At 35.8% G+C, this 14,165-nt stretch overlaps 1 protein-coding gene across 1 annotated transcript in view; it reads left to right on the top strand.

Annotated features, from left to right (window-relative positions):
• The window catches only part of LOC136777393 (phospholipase B1, membrane-associated-like), a 55,837-nt gene that overhangs the window by 11,663 nt on the left and 30,009 nt on the right, over window positions 1-14,165 (top strand). The gene's annotated exons all lie outside the window — the stretch shown is intronic.

Here is a 14,165-nt window from a genome sequence, read left to right as displayed (position 1 = left end):
CTGATTTTTATCAATAAGATCTTTGTTTATAATTGATATAGGCCAGGGAATAGTTAGGCAATAGTAAAGACAAAATATATTATTATAGGTGTGTTTCCTATTACCCCTTCATTGTTACTAGTTACCCCCTTTTATGGTAGGGTAGACTGGAGATAATTGGGTCACTTTTTTGTCTATTTGTTATATTTTGTTACTTATCATTGATACATAAGCAAAACTGAAAGTACAAGAAAGGTTGGTGTCTTGGCTACTAGAGTACAATTATTAAATGTGAAAATATTTATTTTTTAAATAAATAAATGGTTGCAAAAAAAGATAGGACGTGTGGACTAACTTGCCCCACAAGCCGGCTATGTTGGGTCAACAAGTAAGAAATGGTTTAGAAATCTTATATAGGACCCCGCAATTTTCTTATGGAAATTGGGTTTCGGTGAAATTTGCTTAAACTTTGTAAAAATATAGATGATTACTTGCTGATCAAAAGTTACCATAGACGTGACCTTCAAAAATCATGTTTACGACCTCTACTGCATTAATAAAGTCAGGAGAACTGGCTTAGCTCAACATTGGAAATTGAATATCTAATTATTTTTTTTTTTTTCGCGTCATGTTCATTCAGTTATATAAAAGAAGCAACGATAATAAGTATTTGAGTATTTTATTTCTTCTAAAATAATATTTTAATTTGTTAAATAATTATTAAGTCGTAATAAAGGTAAGAAATATTTTTTACATATACTTTCTGTTAAGATACCTAACTGATTTCATTAATTGGTATAAGCTAATAAAGAAGTATCTTTTATGCCTAATTAAATCGAATATAGGTAATTGCGAAGTGTTATATTAACTTCAACAATGGCCAATAAAAGACGTATGCCTTATTTTATTTGTAACATAGCACTTCTTCTTAAAAATATGGCACGCATTGATCGAGATGAAGATATTAGTAAACGTGAAATTGTTAATAATTATTTATACAAATTAAAATATTATTTTAGAAGAAGTAAAATACTCAAACACTTATTATCGTTGCTTCTTTTATATAACTGAATAAACATGACGCGAAAATAAAAATAATAATTAGATATTTAATTTCCAATGTTGAGCTAAGCCAGTTCTCCTGACTTTATTAATGCAGTAGAGGTCGTAAACTTGATATTTGAAGATCATGTCTATGGTAACTTTTGATCAGCAAGTAATCATCTATATTTTTACAAAGTTTAAGCAAATTTCACCGAAACCCAATTTCCATAAGAAAATTGCGGGGTCCTTTATGAAAAGAAGAAAAATCCTATATTTTGGTGTAATATAAATAGAAAAAGAAAAATATAACTGTTTAACAATTAAATATTAGTACATTTTATACATTTATAAGATGTAATTACAACTGGTGCGCATTTGACGTGTGCCCAGTTATAAAAATAATTGCATTGAATCCACTCTTCGCCTCGAAAACATTGAGAATAAGGCTTAGAGCATACAATGCAATACCATTCTTTCTTTTCGTTTTTTAATTTTGATTTTTTCAAACCCTTTTTAAGTTTTCCTCCCTCGTCATCTTTGTTCATGATCTTTGCAATTTTACTTTTCTTTAAGCTTTGTTGCAGTGCTAATTCTTCTCTTTCAGGACTATTTGTTAAAATGGCTGCGTTTTATTTTTTTCTTTTAACCTGCGCTTCTTTTCTTGGTTCAGCCTTTGGAAGAGGTAAAACCTCTTTGGGTCTAAAATGGAGATCTTCGGTAGATGTAGACGATGGCAATGGACTACTATTCGGATGGGATTCTGTGGTAACTTCTGATTTTTCAGGTCGATCTGTTACATAAGAGGGTGCAAAGTCGCTATCTTGAAATATATTTGGATTATAAGAGAATATTCCTGTTTTTTAGAGCCATTTGTAATGCTAATAGGCGTTGTAGCTAACGTCAGAGAATCGGATACAATTTGAGGAATATCGTAATAGTTATTGGTCGATCCGGATGGCTTCGCATCCATCCTTCTTGTCCTGTAGATACATATCGTTTAGAAGGTCCAAATACGGACACATCATGTGGCTGTAGTTTATGACTACAATGAGGTGGAAAGGAAACAATAATTACACAATTTTTTGCAATGTCTATTGATTTTATATACAGATGTGAGGAATGATTATCCAGCAAAAACAAAACTGGATTATCAGTAGATGGCCTGACATGTTTTATAAAATGCTTCATAAATATATAAAAATCCTCATCGGTAATCCAAACCTTAGGATTTTCAACTCCAATACATTCAGGAGGTCTACCATTAAGAAAATGGTTTTTAAATTTTTTTCGCGGAAAAACAAACATAGGCGGAATTGCATTTCCTGCAACTGAGACTCCTACGACTACTATTACATTAATCCTCCGCTCACCTGAAGTCATCGCACCTATATTGCGTTTTCTCTTAACTGCTACAATTTTCTTTCCTTTGCATACAGCTGAAACTTCAGTTTTATCTATATTCCAAATCCTGGAAGCAGTAAAATTTGATTTATCCATTGCGGTTTTCAATATCTTGAAGAAGAAATCAACATTGATTCTGTTAAAAGCTGTAGATCTGCCTAAGCTAGTTGATTCTGGTTTTCTTATTGATAGATCAGTATTGCTTTTAAGAAATGCTGTAAACCAATCTTCACCAGCTATTTTGTTTTTCTTCCAGGAATCCGGACATTTAATTTATATTTTTCTGCATATTCATATGCCAGCAAACGAGTTTTTTGCGTTATGCCATAATAAATCGCCGCGCATTGTCACAAATAATCTTTTAATATTTTTTCTTCTTCCGCATTAAAAGCTCGTCTAGATTTTCCATAACATGGTTTTATCTCTTTCTGGCTCTTTACTTTTTTTATATATCTGGCTAATGTACTTTTCGATATACCAAATTTAGAAGAGGTTGCTCTAATTGATTTTTTTATTTTTTAACGCCTCTGTTATACCAGATTCAATCTGTTGTTCATTCACGGAAGCCCTAGCTGTTTTTCTAGTGTATATACGCATTCCAAAACACAATGGAATTGAAATGATGCTTTAGTAATAAATTTGGGTAAGTTAGAACATATCCTAAAGCATGTCCTAACTAGCCCCGATACGCATGACATCATATTTATTTATTCAGTTTAATATTGAATAAAAATGTTAAAGTTTATTATTTATATCTAATATGTTAAATATTTTCTGTACGCAAATAACTTGGTTTTATGTTATTGCTTCTACTATTATTCTCTTTAGATAAAAAATAAGGTGAAACCAAAATTTTACTTACGTCTTATGAATTATTATAATTACTTATATCTCCTTGTTAACTGATACAATGAGAATGAGCCTAATGGTGTGAGTTTGAATCAATATCAGCTTGAAGGACGCAAAGTTATGTTTACGTATTGTGACGCTACTGTCTATCCCGAGGGATAGCGTAGAAGGGGAGGGAGGAGTGATCCCTCACCGATCGCGTTCGCGTCCCAATAGGCGACTTCCTACAAGACCCGGGCGCCTTCGATGTAAATTTGTTTATAATACCCGAATATTTATTTATACAGAGGGGGTTCTAACCCTCGTACGCGAATATAAAGGAAGGGATGCTAATATAATAATTCCTCAGCTTTAGTTAACTCTCTTTATTATAAAGTCCGTACTCAATACAATAACCGATTCTCCTTACACGGTACAATTGTGTGACGCGAGGTCCTAATTGTGGACGCGGCCTAAGTTGTGCGAACGCGGCTGAAGTCCCGATGACGTACTAGCTAACCTCGCGCTCGAGCCGCTAGTGGCGTTCGCGGCGGTCCCCACCGAGTCGCGCGGTACTCGCGCGCCACCGGCGGATTCCTAAGTTAACTACTACGCGACGCTACGCGGATAAGTCCCTATCCTCGCGCGTGCGCGTTCCTCAACGGTTATTCGCACTCAATAATTTCCCGCGTACTCGATCACAGCACGACCCGGATTGTTTATGTTTGGGAGTCTAAGGTCGTGAGTCCTCACAATGACTGTACTAAGTCCGCGGCCTTGAACCAACTCGATGGAACGATCCTGTCAACGGTCAAACGCACAACGAATCGATGTAATCGCGAACACTTTTACTAATTCGCGCTTTTACACACTATGACGTTCGTTACTGGTCCGATGGAATGACCACTCTGCTAGGTTGCCCACTTACCCGTGATAGGTGAGCCGGGCCAGCGGCTCCCTATAAAACCGTTCGGTGCTACGAGCCCTCAAGCCCTATCACACCCTGGTACGTCACTGGACTTTATCACAAAACGAATAATCACCCTAATTTCTGCTTACAATTGGCAGGCTTTCTTCTCTCTCTCTCTCTCTCGCTCTCTCTCTCTTTCTCTTTCTCGCCCTTGACACTGGCCCGAAGGGCTGGTAATCCGCGCTGTCCGGTATGGGTTCGCGGTAAGGTGACAGTCGTTACATTATCGTCTGCACTTTTTTCTTTGGTTCGTTGCGGCGGCTGCTGCCTTGCTGCGGCTTATTCCGGCGGCGGGATTTATAATCTCCAGGCACTATGTGTCACCTTTAACATCTAAACTACGTGTGTCGGGGCAGTGCGCGGGAGCAGGTAAGACCCTGCGCCTGTCCCGTCGCTGCCCCGCTACACCCGTCGCGCGACATTAGGGAGTTGACAATTATATATATAGATCATCGATCAATACTTGATCGGTCAATAACTCACTAATTAGTTCGCGACCCGCCTACCTAGCGCTCGAGATTAGCAAAGCGCTAGGTGGCAGCTATAGTAACGTTGCGAGAACGCAACGTTACAGTATGTATTTACGTATTCAAGAAACATAGTGCGTCCCAACTTTCCCGTGGGTCCAACTAGCCCTGGTCTTTCCTATCTGATTTTCTTCTGATTAAGCACAACCTAACAAAGACTCAGCATGATTTTTCGACATGGTCTATGTATTTGCTTTATTTTACATTTGAATATTTGTAAAATCTTTACTTTTATTGAAATTAACTTTTAGAGAAGAATTAAGGGAGTGAGAAAGATTCATATACCAATCTTAGTCGTAGCTAATCACATTTAAAAAGATTTATGCTATAACAATACATTATCACTATTACTGAGCTTATATTAAACAAAGGAAATAAAGATATATCACTAAAATTGGTTTTACTGAAATGATAAGAATAGCAACGTCCCCACGAGCGTCTTGCTTTCGAGTCTCGCGCGAGAATGTCTCGTTTTCGAGATAAAACTCGATCCGAGACCAGGAGTTTTTTGAACGAGAGGAGACGAGACTCGTTAGTCTCGTGTTGAATCTTATATGAGATTCTTGCAAATCTAGCAGATCACTGCAGCATGGGTATAAATATTATTTATCACCACAAGGACAATCCATGGCTTTTACATATCGGCACAGTTTTGATGATATAATATCAAATCTTTATGTATTTTAGTATAAAATTAAGATAAAAAAGTATACACTGATAGTTACCATTCCGGTGATACGTTTGATTCTATTAAATGATGTGCGCCGACACTAGCGAAAAGCTTACCGCCTAATGTTTTTTTTGGCGTCACAAAGCCAGTTCATAGCTTTTAGAATTCGATAATCGTTTGACGGTATGGCATCAAAAGTTGTCATTCAATATATTAGCAAGACAGTCTAACTTTACATTTATTTGCCAGTCCGTCGTCGACAAAGTAACGTCGTATCGAGATTATGTCATGTACCCTTATATCCTATTATACTGTGATGTTTCAAAATTTTTGAAAAAATGAGTGCTCCTAAAAGAAACAGTAATAATTTTGATAGAGAAGAATTGGACATTGGAAATATTTTCGATGGCTGTGACAGTGCAAGCAAACCAGATAGTGCTAATGTAAGGGCTCTGACATACGTAGCGGTGTGCCGAGTCGACGGCCGAATCGGCTACCGACTCGGCCGCGGTTGAACGTAAAATCATGCAAAATCAGCCACCGACTCGCCAGCCACATTTTATGCTATTTAGTAGTGATCTGAGCCGAGGACAATTTTATAATTTTTGTAGGTAAATTACGAGATGACGAATAGATGAACGATATGCATCTTCAATTCAAATTTCGTGGCAATACAGTCAGATCTTTTCTAGTGTTAGCAATAAATGACCAAACCTAATTTGCTTCACTTTATCTACTCTTACCATATTTTCAAAAATTATTTAAACTATTCAAATATTGTAGCTTCACTTGGGTGAATTTCAATTTTTCTAATACTTACCATTTGAGATTGCAGTGCTTTTCTGTAGTCATTAATAGATAATTGAACAGTTTCCGGGGGGATATACATATATGTTTACTTCATCTTCACTCTGTCGAACATCAGCATTGTATAAATCCCCTAAATTGAAAAACGTGGATTGTATCGAGCTTTCTATTTTCCAAGGTTTTATCAAATTTTTTAAAAATGGTAATCGATTTGATAATATTTAAGGCGCTTTTTGCATGATCCACTTCCGCTACTGCCTTTTTGCTTCTCTAAGTTTCGAATAAAATGGTTTTTTATATTTTTCTATATTGTAGATAATGTTTCTTCTGTAAATGTAGAAATCTTTATTGTATAATGCACAGTACTTTTTCGTTTTAAGTACACTATGATTCCTCTTGATTGGTATCATTTTCAAAATGTTTACTTGAATAATCAATGACACTGAGTTAGCCACAACTTTGCAGCCACAAGTTTGACAAAAATCAGAATCCAAGTAAATTGACTGAAATAAATGTTCTGACCGTTATATATTAATGCAAACTACTAAAGTTATTATACTTAACGTTTGTTTGACCAAAAAAAGAAAAAAAAATTAACTGAAAATTGCTTAAACGAGAAAATTAAATAAGTACTTTTATAAAGCAATTTTCACATATCAGTGAATTTTTATAATTTGTCTCAACAACACAGCATTTTATCCCATAAAATTCTAAAGAAAATAAAGATAGTTTCATGAGGGAGCAAGACCCCCTTAATGATTTTTATAAACAAAATGACGGGAAATGCATCAGCTAAACTACGTTTTTCAACGATCTCTTCAAATTTTACCATATCAGTGAATTTTTCTAATTTTGTTCACGCACACTGTTTGAAAGGCAATAAAATTATGAAGAGAATAGTATAAATTTCGTGAGGGAACAAGATTCCCTTAATGTTTTTTACAAAGCCCATAGGCAGAAATGCATCTGCCAAACCACATTTTTCACCGATATCGTTGAAATTTAAGATATCAATGAATTTTTCTGATTGGACTATTCTCTTCAGAATTTTATTGCCTTTCAAGCTGTGTGCGTGAAAAGAATTAGAAAAATTCACTGATATCTTAAATTTTGACGATAACGGTGAAAAACGTGGTTTGGCAGATGCATTTCTGCCTATGGGCTTTGTAAAAAACATTAAGGGAATCTTGTTCCGTCACGAAATTTATACTATTCTTTTCATAATTTTATTGCCTTTCAAACAGTGTGCGTGAAAAAAATTAGAAAAATTCACTGATATGGTAAAATTTGAAGAGATCGTTGAAAAACGTAGTTTAGCTGATGCATTTCCCGTCATTTTGTTTATAAATATCATTAAGGGGGTCTTGCTCCTTCATGAAACTATCTTTATTTTCTTTAGAATTTTATGGGATAAAATGCTGTGTTGTTGAGACAAATTATAAAAATTCACTGATATGTGAAAATTGCTTTATAAGAGTACTTATTTAATTTTCTCGTTTAAGCAATTTTCAGTTAATTTTTTTTGGTCAAACAAACGTTAAGTATAATAACTTTAGTAGTTTGCATTAATATATAATGTTCAGAAAATTTATTTCAGTCAATTTACTTGGATTCTGATTTTTACCAAACTTGTAGTTAACTTCAGTGTCATGAATAGTCATATAAAAATCAAGTTATAAGCTTTATAAACGAATTGCTATTCCTTTTTGCATTCTTCGCTACCGAATTTTATTTAACTTGGCCACGTATTATACTTCGAATAAGAAGATTAACTGCTAGTTTTTTTATTAAAGGCATTTGTGGAGCAGTTTGGACATGTTTTCTGTAATCTACAAAACCTGCACCAGTATCCACAGAGAGGTTTTCAGATATAGCCGAAGTATTTACAAATTATGCTTTATTTCTTCAATGTTATCATCGTCATCGATGGAAAACATATTAAGATAAAGCAGCCACCTAATAGTGGATCCATTTATGCAGATTTTCTTCTATTTCTGATATTACACTTTCAGTATCAATATTCATTTCTAGCATGTTTAGATTTTGATTTGGGGACATTTTAAATTTCTGGCTGTTCATGCTCCAAAACAAGATTTTGATGTAAGAAGTATATCTATAGGTATTGATACATCAATGATAATTTACGTAAACTGATATAATAATAGAAAATCACATTAACATGATCAGCAACTCCTGTTATCAAACCTCTACGTTATACGTGTACACCAATAAACAATGTTATTATGAAACTTTGGTAGATGTAAACACACATATAGGTTTCAAAAGTAGGGGAGACCGGGGACAATTGTAACATTTTTCACTTTTGCCGATCCCGGTTGGAGCATAATTGTATTTTAGACCTGAAATTCTGGAATTATACTTGTTCAATATCTCTTGAAGATATACTGTAGTATGAACACCTCAGAATATATTTAAAAGCAAATATTTAATTTTTTTCTACTGAGTGATTCTGTTACAATTGAACCCATCTATGGGTACGGTTGTAACACTCACCGTGTCAATTGTAACACGAGAATATAAAGAGTGAAGAAGGTGCAAATAGTGATGCTGTGCGAAAATAAACTTCATTTTAATGCTGAAAAACAATAACTGTATAACATTTTTAGATAAAATAACAATATTCCTAAAGAAAATATATAGGTAAAAAAATTAACAGAGTTATATTCTTGTAAACCAGAAACTACTTAAAACATATGATTTCATTACAAAAAGAACTTAATTTCATATAAATTATAGTGAAATAGATTTCTAATTGTCTTCGCAATTTAAACAATAATAGCATAGGACATAATCTTTCTCTTTTCTCGATTTCATTGCACATTTCTCATGAGCCCATTTCTTGCAGTCAACACACTGAATCCACACTTCACCGATTATATTTTTTGAATATATTTCAATAAGGCATTAAGGACATATTGCATCGTTGTCTTCATCTGAAGATGATGATTCGGTTTTCCTCTTTTTCTTATATTTCTTAACGGAATTACATTTTTTCTTAACGTTCTCTTATCTACCTTTTTTTTTTATTTTCTTCTTTCTTTGTAAAAGCGTCCATTAATTCATTTGTCTCGGATGATTCGGTTCAAATAGCCGTTTTACCCCGTTTTCGACCTCTCCTCTTCAAATCCATATTGAAATAGGCTTTTGGAAAAGGCCGAATATTTTTCAAAACTTCTTCTGCTGAAATGTTCAAATTTAATGTGGCTTTACTGTTGCTAATTTCTTTGGATGTCGAAGGAACTGGATCGCCCTCTTGTGTCATGGCAGAAGATGTTGAAGGGATCGGTTCTTTATCCTGTGTTACAGAAGCTAAAACGTTTTCTTTTTGGTTTCGATCTTTTTCAATAACCTCTGTAATTTCAACGGGACTAGTTGCAGTTAAATATTTATCTGTTACAATTGCTGGGGCGAATTCATGGTTCTGGAAAACGTGCCTGTTGAATGGATATATACCAGTGACCTTAAAACCATTAATATTTATTGGAATCAAAGCAAGTGGAAAAGCCTGAGCTATAATGCCTGGAAGATCATAGATCGTCATAGTTTCGCCAGGATGATTTTTCATCCATGCATCCATAAATGAGTTTATGTATGTTTAAATGGTTCGAAAACTGTTCTATCTAATGGCTGTAGTTTGTGAGATGTATGCGGTGGAAAAGAAAGGAGGATAATGTTGTTTTCCCTGCAGAAGTCAATAGTTGGGATATAGAGGTGGGATTCGTGATTGTCTAAAATGAGGAGCACTTTTTCATTCACGGTTGGCTTTACAAATTTTGCAAAATGTTTGATAAAAGTGAAGAAATTTTCGTTCTGCATCCATCCTGTCCCGTTTGCTTCTCCAATTGATCCACTAGACGCATCTCTAATGAAATGGGGTGAAAACTTTTTGCGAGGGAAAAGAAAAACCGGTGGTATGACGTTGCCAAGCGCGCTAACTGCTGTGCACATTCTTATGAGAGTTCCTCTCTCAGAAGATGTAACTGAACCTACTTGTTTAATTCATTTAGCGGCTATAACTTTCCTGGGTTTCTGCACGGTCGTCACTCCAGTCTCGTCAACATTATATATGTTTTTAGGTTCGAATTTGTATTGCTCCAAAACTTTAGATAAATTATCAACGAATTTCCCAACATTTACTTTATTGAAATTAACTGCTCTCGCATAACTAGTGGCTTCTGGAAGCCGAATTGAAAGCTCTGGATTTCTTTCCATGAAACTGCTAAATCAATCTTCCCCAGCCATTTTAGTGTTGTCCCAAATTTTATGGTATTTAAGTTGTTTTTTTGCAACGAACTGATACACAAGCTGACGTATTTCCTTCGGAGATAATCTAAAGTACAAATCTGATGATGCACGCAAGTATTTGACAAAAGCATTTTCATAATCTGAATTTAATACTTTATTATGTGACTTATATCCTTATTATTTCTTTACCTTCTTTAATCTTATTTACGGCACGATTTAAGGTTACATGGCAAATATTTAACATTTTATCCCCACCTCTCTTTGACTCCTATTTTCTTTTAAAACCAAAGCTACCGTATGTACGTTTTATAATTTCCATAGAGGGACCTCAATTAGTCGTCCTTTTGCGCTGCCTCGGCATGATTACTACCAAGATCTAAAAATGATAAAGGAAGAAATATTTGCCCACGTTTACACGAAAGAAACGATAGCCGGGGTCAAATATAACGTGTTACATTTGACCCAGCTCCAAGTGTTACAATTGTCTCCAAAACACATTATTAAGGTCAGATTTATTTTATTGCAAGAAACCATAAACCTAACCTTGCATGCATCACGCATATACTCAACAAGACTCTATCCAATAATCTGTGATAAATAAATCACCTTAAATCCGTACACGCTCCTCTCTAGATGGAATTATTTTAAACATAAAAATATTACTCACTTACGTAGTTTTTCAAATATTGCCAATAAATTTGCAGTGCTGTTAGGAAACGGCGCGAAAATACCGATGAGCTCTTAGCAATTGAGAAGGAACCTTGGCTAGAGTCACATGTTCTGTCATACATATACAGAAATGTTATTAGCATTGTTACAATTGCCCCGTGTTACATTTGTCCCAGGTCTCCTCTATCGACGATCGACTTGAAATGATTTGCTATAATTATTTCAGTTGTCATACGTTGTCCTTGGTGTATCGGTACCTTTAGGATATACTTCTTATGTTATGCTACACTACAAAAATTTTGGCTGACCCTTGGATACTTGTAGACTGTAACTCAATCAAAATCTGAAACGTAATTTGGGCGCCAGGTTCCCGAAAGAACCACTGTACTGTAGTGATCGCAAAATACTATAATCGTCAAACTAAAATGCCAACTAGCTCAAAGAGTATAAGAGTAGGATTGCGGAAGCGGAGAGTGGGTGAGTCCCTGAAACGTGAAATACGAAAGGATTTGGCAGTTCGGGTCAAATCACTACATACTATATTCGATAATAAAGTTTCTATATTTCCAAAAAAGACATGGCTGTATATGTCAGATTGCATAGCGCATAGATCGTTATTCGTATTCTACAAAACTATAATTCGAGATGGCATGGAAGACGGTTTTCCGGAGTGCTTGGGATCAATCCAACGAATTTCTCTACAAAAACTACTAATCAATTAAATAAAGGCCTTCTCAAGGCAGGTGTTTCTCTTGCGACCTTTTAACTAAAACGAAACGATACTCTCGCGAAGAGAACCGAACGAAGTAGCTCCTTTCGGGGAGAATTCACCTCCGGGGTTCCTTGCAACGAGAAAAACGAACTGTACTCCCACGAGGTGATCGAACGAAGTAGCTCCTTTTGGGGAGAATTCGACCTCGGGATGCACCCCTGGTTAAACGCGACAAACTATACTAAACGTAACTGAAATTCGAAACTGAACGAATATCCCGATCACTCTTTATAGCCGAATTCGACCCATCAACTATACTGTAAGCGCATATCCAAATTCTCGGAAACGACTAGACATTAGTACGGTATTATATACACGGTAATCGATAAAAGAACTTAACGTAAGTTACATATAAAATTATATACATTTCATATCCGGAAGCCCATAGATGACTTGGTCCTTGAATTAATTGCGAATCTCAAAGTTTTCTCGACATCAGACTATTATTCCAATTCTCAATTTATGTCTCTAATTCCCAATTCACGCACTTTGGGAGCAGGGTTAACTCGTAATTCGTGGTTTTTGGCGGTTTCACGGCTCTCAAGCGCGTTTTCCGAATATTACTCGTAGTATAAGGATTTCTAGGAGCTGGGACTCTCGCTAACCTTTTTCGATGACGCTGGAGAGGAAGGTCGAGTCCCTCGACGGAAGGCGCGGCGAGCAGAGTAGAGCGGAGCAGAGTAGAGCCGAGCAGAGCAGAGCAAAGATGAGCAGAGCAGAGCAGAGCAGATCGGAGCAGCGTCGAGCAGGGCAGAGCAGCGTCGAGCAGCGTCAAGCAGAGCCGAGCAGCGTAGAGCCGAGCAGAGCAGAGCAGAGATGAGCAGAGCAGAGCAGAGTAGCTTCCACACTTTTATAAACCCCAGGCTTCACGTCGGAACTCTCTTTTAGGACTAACGTACGAGTCTCAAAAATAGTGTCTGAACTCTTCCAGGACTAGATAACGAGTGTCGCAAAAATCGGGAGACACCAGCAACGAGCTGTTGGTCCCTTACCCCCAACTCTTCATAACTATAAATCTAATTGGCGGAGCCGATTAAGTTATTGGTACCACCAATCAGACCCAAGGTCCGACTTCTTCCGAAAATTCAACTTGAATGTTCGGGAGTTGCGGAAAGCCGTAGTTCGTTAGGCCCATTTAACACACGACTTATGGGCCACGATCGTTGCTCTACTTTTATGACCTATCAATCACCGAACTTTATACTGTATTACAGAGGATAGGTAGGCCAAGCGTATATGACACGGTATTATGGCCTTGATACTGTGACCATAATATGTCTCATGGTTCTATAGAAAGACATGTATATTGTTTTAGTGAACATGTACTATCTTAAAATAGTACAGGGTCACAGTTAAAATTTTGATTTAAAGCTTACACAGCCGGAAATGTAAAATATCCCAAAATAAAACTCTTAAAATGATAGAAGCAAGAATCGCGATGTTGAAAAATTAACACTAGAAATAGAAAATTTTCCGCCTTTATGGGATATGACAATTTTTTATTACAGTGATAATAAGGTGAAAAGGAAGTAATGTTAGGAAGAATTGGCTGAAGTTTTTAGTGCTTGGAGTGAATTAACTGCAAAAGAAAAGATCAAATTGGGTAGTAAATGATTAATTCGATATATTATAAAGTATTATTTGACAAATATAGTGTATATTTACCCTGGTTGAGAATGCCGTATCACTTGATGCATTATTTGTACATAGTTATAAACTTTTACATGCCCTGAATTTCCGAAGTTCTGTAAGATAGCTGTACATGTCTTCCATCTCGCATTCTTACAAAGTTATGTAAAACACAGGCAACTTGAGTAATGTTATTTGCAAATTCAATGTCAACATCTATAGGCTGATAAAATATTCGCCATTTGTCTGACAAGATTCCGAAAGTACACTCAAAATATCTTCGAGCGACTTGACAGTCGATGGCTAAAATTTTCTTTCTGCTTAGTCAATTGCTTTTACACTATAGGATCTGAGTAAATTTTCTGACAAGGGAAATGCTTCATTACCCAAAATTACAAATGGAAATGTTTCTGTAGATTTTGGCAAGAAATCTTGATGATGGAACACGTAATGAATTGTTTAATAGCTTCTTTGCCAATATAGACTTTTGAAATATTCCTGCATCACTTAATTTGCCACACCATCCGACTTTGATATAGGTGAAACAATAATTGGCGTCACACATAGCTAGTAGAACAGTGAAGAAATAGAGTTTATAATTAA

This window comes from Prorops nasuta, unplaced genomic scaffold (genome assembly GCF_024137725.1).
Source record: "Prorops nasuta isolate Cenicafe-Biocafe unplaced genomic scaffold, Cenicafe_Pnas_1.2 PNAS00011, whole genome shotgun sequence".
In the NCBI taxonomy this organism is placed as follows: domain Eukaryota; kingdom Metazoa; phylum Arthropoda; class Insecta; order Hymenoptera; family Bethylidae; genus Prorops; species Prorops nasuta.
This window is presented reverse-complemented; position numbering and strand designations above follow the sequence as displayed.